Raw genomic sequence first — 9,063 nt, forward strand, 5'->3', positions numbered from 1 at the left:
TCCTTCACCACTGGCCTCCTCTCTGCCGATATATGGGATAAACTGCCTAGTGACTTCCGGCTTAGGGCGTCTGCCACGACATTCACCTTACCCCGATGATACTGAATCTTGCAATCGTAGTCACTCAGCAGCTCCACCCATCTCCTCTGTCTCAAGTTCAAATCTCTTTGACTCAGGATGTACTGCAGGCTTTTATGATCTGTGAAGATCTCACATTTAAACCCATAGAGGTAGTGCCTCCACATCTTGAGTGCAAAGATTACTGCTGCCATCTCAAGGTCATGTGTGGGGTAATTCAACTCATGCTTCTTCAGCTGCCTAGAAGCATAAGCAATCACCCTCTCATTCTGCATCAGTAAACAACCCAGTCCCACACGGGACGCATCACAAAAGACTGTAAAGTCCTCATCACTAGATGGCAGAGCTAAAATTGGTGTTGAAGTCAACCTCTTCTTAAGCTCTTCAAAACTCTCTTCGCACTGGTCGGTCCACAGAAACTTCTGATTCTTCCTGGTTAGTCTGGTCAGAGGAGCTGCTATTTTCGATAAGTCCTGAACGAACCTCCTGTAGTAACCTGCCAAACCCAAGAAACTCCTGATCTCCGTCACTGAAGTGGGTCTAGGCCAGTTAGCAACAGTTTCTGTCTTCTTGGGGTCCACCTCAATCCCATTCTCCAACACTACATGCCCCAAGAACGAAATGCTCCTCAGCCAGAACTCACATTTAGAGAACTTGGCATACAAGCCATGTTCCCTCAAGGTCTGCAAGACCAACCGCAGATGATGGGCATGCTCCTCTGCATTCCTGGAATACACTAAGATATCATCTATGAAGACAATAACAAAGTGATCCAGGTATTGACTAAACACTCTGTTCATGAGATCCATGAATGCTGCAGGGGCGTTGGTTAACCCGAACGGCATTACAAGGAACTCAAAATGCCCATATCTGGTCCTGAAAGCTGTCTTCGGCACATCTTCATCCCTTATCCTTAGCTGATGGTACCCCGATCTTAGATCTATTTTGGAGAAACAACCTGCTCCGGCTAGCTAGTCGAATAGATCATCGATCCTTGGCAATGGGTACTTATTTTTGGTAGTGACTTTGTTCAACTGCCTGTAGTCGATACAAAGTCTGAGGGATCCATCCTTCTTTCTTACGAATAAAACTGGTGCACCCCAAGGTGAAGTGCTCGGTCGGATGAAACCCTTTTCTACCAACTCTTGCAACTGCTCTTTCAACTCCTTTAACTCGGCCGGGGCCATCCTGTAGGGAGGGATAGAGATCGGTCTAGTTCCAGGCACCAACTCTATCTCGAACTCTATCTCCTTAGCAGGTGGTAAACCTGGAAGCTCATCCGAAAAAACATCCTGAAACTCTCTGACAATTGGCACCGAGGCCGGCTCCCTGACCTGACTGTCTAGCTCTCTCACATGAGCTAAGTACCCCTGACATCCCTTCCTAAGCAACCTACGAGCCTGAAGAGCTGATATCAGACCTCTAGGTGTGCCCCTCTTGTCTCCTCTGAAGACGACCTCTGACCCGTTCTGATCTCTGAACCTGACTACCTTGTCCCTGCAGTCCAAGGTAGCACCATGGGTAGATAGCCAATCCATCCCTAGAATGACGTCAAAGTCTGTCAAATCTAGAACCACAAGGTCGGCGGAGAGGCATCTTCCCTCAACAAAAACTGGACTGTACCGGCAGACTGACACTGCCACTGACGGGTCACACTTGGGTCCACTGACCCATAGGGGACACTCTAACCCAGAGACTATCAGACCCAACCTCTCAACGGCTCTCGAAGCAATAAATGAATGAGATGCACCCGGGTCCATTAATGCATACACATCAGAACACCCAATGACGAGATTACCTGACACCACGGTGTTGGATGTGTTAGCCTCCTGCTGAGTCATGGTGAAGATCCTGGCTGGAGCTGATGGACCTTCACCTCGGGAACCAGAAGAAGAGGCTGCCCCTCTCCCTCTACCTCTGCCACTGCCCTGAGTTGTAGCTGGAACTGCTGGCTGTGCCACACTACCAGAAGCTGTCTGCTGGGGCTGGCCCATAAAAGGCGCTCTAAGACACTCCCGAGCTATGTGTCCCTCCTGTCCACATCTGAAACATGTATTAGTCCCAGCTCGACACACTCCCCTGTGCGGTCTTCCACATCTCTGGCATTCTGTACCATCTGAGCCTGAGCTCGAGCCACCGCCAAATCCCAGACCGGATTTCAACTTGTTCCAAAACTTATTCTTCTTCGGCTTTCTGGTGGTGTTATCCCACCTCTTCTTACCTGAGCTCTGAGAAGAGAGACCTGGCCCTCCTCTGCCTGGGGTCTTAACCCCTGAAGACTGGGTCACTGACTGCTTCACTGACCCCTCAACTATAGCACTTGCCTCCATTCTTCGAGCCATATCCACTACAGTGTGGAAACTTTCTCTCTCAGCTGACTGAATCAACGAGGAGTACCTGGAATGCAGCTTCAAAACATACCTCTTGGCTTTCTTCGTATCTGTATCTAGAGCTTGCCCTGAAAAAGGCAATAGCTCCAAGAATTTATCCGTGAACTCCTCTACACCCATGTGCTCTAACTGCCTCAGTTGCTCAAACTCAATCATCTTCAGTTCTCTGGAACTGTCTGGAAAAGCCCATCCAGCGAACTCATTCGCAAATTCCTCCCATGTCATGCCGTCTAGTCTTGGGTCCACATAACACTTGAACCATTCCCGTGCCTTCTTGCACTTTAAAGTGAACCCTGCCATCTGAATGGCCCTGCTATCATTAGCCCCTAGCTCATCAGTTATTGTCTTCACCACTCTCAGATACTCAAAGGGATCATTCCCTGACTTGTATTTGGGAGCATCCAGCTTGAGGTAATCTGTCATCTTTACCTTGCTCCCATCGACTGAGCTAGGTCTAGGTGGTTGAGTAACTGGGGCTGCTGGTTCTGTAGGTGGTGGAGGTGGAGGTGCAGCATTCCCCGAGGTGGGGTTTGCCGGGTTTGGATAGAAGGGTGAGGGTGGATAAGCTGGGTACTGTGTGTAAGGTGGATAGAAAGGTGGATAAGGCATGTAGGTAGGGTAGGGGTTAAAACTGGAATAATCCGATGTACCTCCCATCGGATACCCTGAACCCTATGGGAAGGGTGGATAATGGGGTGGAAAACCATACCCCGAGGCCTGAACGCCTCCCTGAGACTCCCCTGTCCCTTCTTCCTCCATGCTCACATCCAGGTTCCCATCCCTCCTCTGATCCTCTTCCATAACCTCCCTCACATCTGAAGAACTTCCTCCTCTATCTGTCCCCCTTCTGCTAGCATCAAAAGACCTTCTAGGGTCCCTTGACACTCTTTCTCTGTTGGCTCTACAAGACATTGCCCTAGGCAATGTAGGAGGACGGGCGCTCGTGCCCTCATCCTCAGGTGGCACTCCAGTCAATCGTGCAGATCGACGAGTTCCTCTCATCCTGTTTTCTGAAAAACAGTACACATCATACAAACATTAGCATCATATGGTTCATGTGGACACACATGAACCCTCATCACATATATATCATTCATATCATAGCATCAATGCACATGTATATAATCATGGCATTTCACATCATCATACAAGACAGGACTTCACATCCTATCCTAGTGGACATGATCTTCCTATTGTGCTTGACCTTCTATAACATCTATGAGCCCGACACTCTAGGTCCGATCCTATGAACCAGGCTCTGATACCATTCTGTAACGACCCGAAAATCGGACCGCTACCGGCACTAGGATCCAGATCGGCTTAAGGCCGCCGGGACCCGTAGCAAGCCTGACATGTAACCTGTAAACCTGTTTAATCCCATACATGATCAACAATCATACATAAAAATTAAAACTTTCCTTACATTCATTTCTCATACACCAAACTCAACCTGTGCATGCACTAAAACATAATCATAAACTTGACCCCTCTGTGGGATCTCATCAATGCCATAATGGGCGATATACATGTGTTGAGTTGGCTAACATCTGTATCATCAAATATCTAAGATCATGCATCAACAAGGGATTACAATACTCATAGGGTCAAGCACATCTATAACCTCAATATACCTCATTACATAACATACTGTAATCTCTTATATTACATCATAGTACAATTGTCATGTCCACAATCTAACTATTTCATAAACATACTTCAAAACTCTGGCTAACCTCCTGGTCTACCCTGTACCTGCACAGCTGGGGTTAAGGGAAAGGGGTGAGCTACAAAGCCCAGTGAGCAGAATAATAGAAAACAATATTTAAAATCTCATGCCATTATGTAATGCAACACATCACAACTAATCACATCTCGGATGGTATTGTCCCCAATAGTCCTCTACATAGTCCAACTGTGCCGGGACGTAGAATGGGTACAACCGGTCTTTCTCTTAACATAACATATCATACATACCAATGTGCCAGGGACGTAGAATGGGTACAACCTGGACTTCCATACCATATCATGTCGTAACATCATCATACCATATGAGGACTAAAGGATCATCCAATAACCAATCCACATCAACATCATAAATGCAATGCAACATATTCGTGAATACTAATGCAAACAACCTACTATATCTCATGGCATTCATGATGCATGGATCATGCTCAAAATTCATATTTCATTTATTTTAAAAACTTAAGGTTTATTCCACTCACCTCTGGCTAGCTCTGACAACTCTGAAGCAGCTGGCTCACTGCTGGGGTCCTCGGTTCCTCGGGTCCGAACCTACACAGGTGGACTCCAATGAGGGACCAAACATACATAAACATAACTCTAACATACTCCCCAAAAACCCCCTAAAACATCATAAAACAACTACATAAAAACATGCAAGAAATGGCTGGACAGGGCACTTTCGGCGGCAGGTTCGGCGGCCGAAAGTCAGGCAGGTTCGGCGGCACCTTCGGCGGCCGAAACTCCCAGACAGAGGCGAAACTCATGCATGTTCGGCGGCACCTTCGGCGGCCGAAAGTCCCAGACAGAGACAAAAGTCTCTTTTCGGGGGCAAGCTTCGGCAGCCGAATGCTGCCTCCACAAGGGGGTTCGGTGGCCGAAAGTCACTTCGGCTGCCGAACCTGGTTTCTCCCAAATGGGCAGAAACTAGGCTCAAATGAACCTCTTGCCTCCCAAAACCTCAAATCATGCATAAACCTGTTCTAAAACATGCATACACATCATACATCACACCTAGAGGTCTCAAACTATCAAATACTCCAACTACAACACTTCAAACATGCCACATTGTTCAAAAACATAACATTTGCTTAAAAACTCATACAATCCTATACATGTCATTCTACCCCATAAAACAACTTAAAACTTACTTAAAACATACAATGAGCTTAAGATCGGCTCTTACCTCTTGATGATAGAGAGAGAGACGACCTAAACTCGGAGATCCAAGCAAATGAGCTCCTGAGTTCCCAAAGCTCCAAAACTTGTCTTAAATGCTCAAAACTTGCAATGAGAGGTGAAAACTCAAGAAAAATGGAGGAGATTTGGAGAAAGAACACAAGATCTGGGGAGAGGGAGGTCGGAAGCTAGCTGTGGCTGAAAATGGGAGAAAGCTCGCCCATTTCGGCTAAGTGACCCTTTTATAGGTGGCTGGCCAGGCCACGTTCGGGGGCCGAAAGTGCCTCCGCATGCATGCCATGTTCGGCGGCCGAACTTGGGTTTCGGCGGCCGAACCTGGACTTCCCTCACTCATGCTTTCGGGGGCCTAACGTGCCTCCAAAACGCATGCATGTTCGGCGGCCGAACTTAACTTTCGGCGGCCGAACCTGGGTTTTCCTCCAAAGACTTTTCATGTAAAAACTCATTAAATTTTCATACTTAAAACCATGAAATACCTTAAAACATTTTATGAAAACATGTTTCTACCCTACTAGAGGCTTCCGACATCCGAGATTCCACCGGACGGTAGGAATTTCCGATACCGGAGTCTAGCCGGGTATTACACATTGGCTCCTAGGGGCTTCAAACTACCTAAAACCCCAACTACAACACACAACAACAACACATTGCTAAAAAACACAACATAAGCTCATAAACCTAACCTTAAGCTAAACATACATTCTACCCCATAGATCTTACATAAAACTTACTTAAAACATGAAATGAGCTTAAGATCGGCTCTTACCTCTTGAAGATCGAGAGAGAGACGACCTAAACTCGGAGATGGGAGAGATTTGAGTTCTTGAACCTCAAAACTCCAAAACTTGCTCAAAACTTGAAAATCTTCAAAACAAGATGAAAACTTGTGAAAATCGTGAAAGATTTGAAGGAAAAGTTCAAAGATTGGTGAGGAACGGCGGAGAGCTCACCTTGGCCGACAATGGGGAGAAAAACTCGCCCGTTTTTGGCTAAGGGACCCTTTTATAGTGGCTGGCCAGGCCACGTTCGGGGGCCGAACGTGCCTCCGCATGCATGCCATGTTCGGCGGCCGAACTTGAGGTTCGGCGGCCGAACCTGGGCTTCCCTCACTTATGCCTTCGGGGGCCTAAGGCTCACCCGAAATACATGCATGTTCGGCGGCCGAACTTTGTGTTTCGGCGGCCGAACCTGAGTTTTCCTCCAAAGTTGTTTTCATGCAAAAACTCATTTCCTTTTCATTTAAAATCATGAAAACCATTAAAATATTTTATGAAAACATGGTTTTACCCTTCTAAAGGTCTCCGACATTCGAGATTCCACCGGACGGTAGGAATTCTGATACCGGAGTCTAGCCGGATATTACAATGTAGCTCTATCTTATAGTGACAGCTCGTAGCTTACTTTGGGCAATTATTGTGTAATATCACTTCCCAGGTTCGTAGTCCGTTGGCAATAGAAATAGAAATAATTTATCCACATACCTCAAATGAAATCCTATGTATTCTCGGTTGGCATAAACTATGGTTAGTGTCTAGCAGAACATGTCATGACTATCCAATTAATAATGGATGTATTTTTCCATTCAATACAAACCATAATCATAAATTATCATGCATTAGGATCCTTTTATTACAGAATTCTTATTTAAGCTAAGGTCATAGTAAATGTCAAACTCCAATACTATGGATCATATGACCATTACTTAATTCAAATTCTTGATTAGTAAGACTTACATTAGAAACTCTTTCTAATTAAGTCAAACTGCTTCAGCCAAGGACTTGTTATCAAGAATAATTAACTTGGTCACAAGATTCTGCCCGTTTACCTATACTAATGATTTCTATCTTAACTGACCCTTTGCCTTTATCTATAACTAACTTGAGCTAGCTCTCACCATATACTCATTCATTGAACAAGTATGAGAGCAGTATCAAATTCAAACTACCTGTTTATGAGACAAGTATAGTCCTAAGTCCAAGAATTATGTGCACTATTATGATCTAGATGAATAAAAGTTGACAAAAGTAAACCCCATATATTATTGATCTAATGCTACTAGTTCGGTCCACTCATTACCATAAGCACCCATATATCTCCCTAGACATTACATATCCTATGGCACGATACTTACCACTCTACTATTGTTAATATCACTATATTGATTAATAGAGGCAGATAGAGGTGATAGTCTACTCTAAATGGATCATTCCCAATGAAGCATCCTATAACTATAAATATTTTATAGCATTTTTGTACAAATATGATCCGTTATTATATCTTCAACTCTTTTAGAATAGACAGACTACTAAAAGCTAACGAAGAATAGATTATATTTAATTATTTAAATAATATTTAATTAATTAAATTATTTATTATTAATGTAAGATTATATCTGATGATCTGAGATCCAGAAAATAGGGTTTTACAATGGGTTCTGTAAAACTGAAAAAAAGCTTTTCTCTAAAGGAGAATACTTCTCCTTTTATATATTTCCTTTTGTCCGCTAGTGACGTGTAACAGAACGTGTGTCATTGGGCCACCTGTCCCTGCTACGTTGATACGAACGTACGAAGGAATGAGATCTCTGCCCCATGCGTAACAGCCCCCTAATTCTCCCGGACGCGCGTACGGGTGGTCCCACAAGGTGAATGGGCTGAATTCCTTCTGGGTTTCGAGCTGTCCATTGGGCTAGAAGGGCTGGGCCGGCCTGTTTGAAGGAACTGATTGGAGCCCAGTCTTTGAGCTGAGTGGGCTGGACTCGGCTCTTGGAGGAGGCTTAGAACCCTTCAGATTATGGGTCGCTCTAATGGGCCTGGCCTTAGACCGGGGCCAAGAAATCCAGCGGTCATTAATTGCCCCTTTACCTTTTCGTCAGTTATTGCCTCAACTGACGAGGGGGTAAATCCCAAGAATCATTATGACTGCGCCTGTTTATGTTCTGCTTCCCTCGTAACGCCCTTTCATCTTTTTGTCATTTTGACTTTCGAATCCACTCTGTCTTTTTCCACTTCTGGCTTTCCTCTGTTCTTCGTGTACACTGCCATCTCCACTTTCCCTGCTTTTATTTTCAAGGTACGTTTCCCTTCCTTTTCCGCGAATATCTTTTAAGGACCCTGGCGCCGCTAGCCTAGAGTCTAGCATCATCCCGCCCAGCATAAAAACCTCATTCCTTGGGTATATCTTGATATTACCCCTATTGCCACCTCCAGGACCCTCACCGGAATGAAAGGGTCTTTCTTTCCGATCCGCATACTTCTGGTATAATCTGTCTTCAGAAAGATGTGAGCTTAGTCTTCTCCGTTAAACGGAAAGAGTATGGTTTACCTTTTCCCTTAACTTTTTTCTTCCACGGGGTTTTCTAGTTATTTCGAGATTGCTTCTCGAGCGCTAACCCCTAATTTCGTTCTCTCCATGTCTTCTTTCGATTATGTCTGTCTGAGCGGAGGTTTGCTTTAATCTTGCTTTTGTGATTTTTATTGAGAGTCGTTTTGACTTGCCCTGGTTTTGGATTTTTTGCAGCTTCTAAGATGAAGATGGATCAAACTAAGCCCCTTAAAATTCTTATGCTACCCAGGGAAAGCCTGAACATTGCCTCGAACGCCCTCCTAGTAGGACAATCGGCGGGGGGGTTTACCCAACAAGTGGCCGAAGT

This window comes from Manihot esculenta, chromosome 17, assembly GCF_001659605.2.
Source record: "Manihot esculenta cultivar AM560-2 chromosome 17, M.esculenta_v8, whole genome shotgun sequence".
Taxonomy (NCBI): domain Eukaryota; kingdom Viridiplantae; phylum Streptophyta; class Magnoliopsida; order Malpighiales; family Euphorbiaceae; genus Manihot; species Manihot esculenta.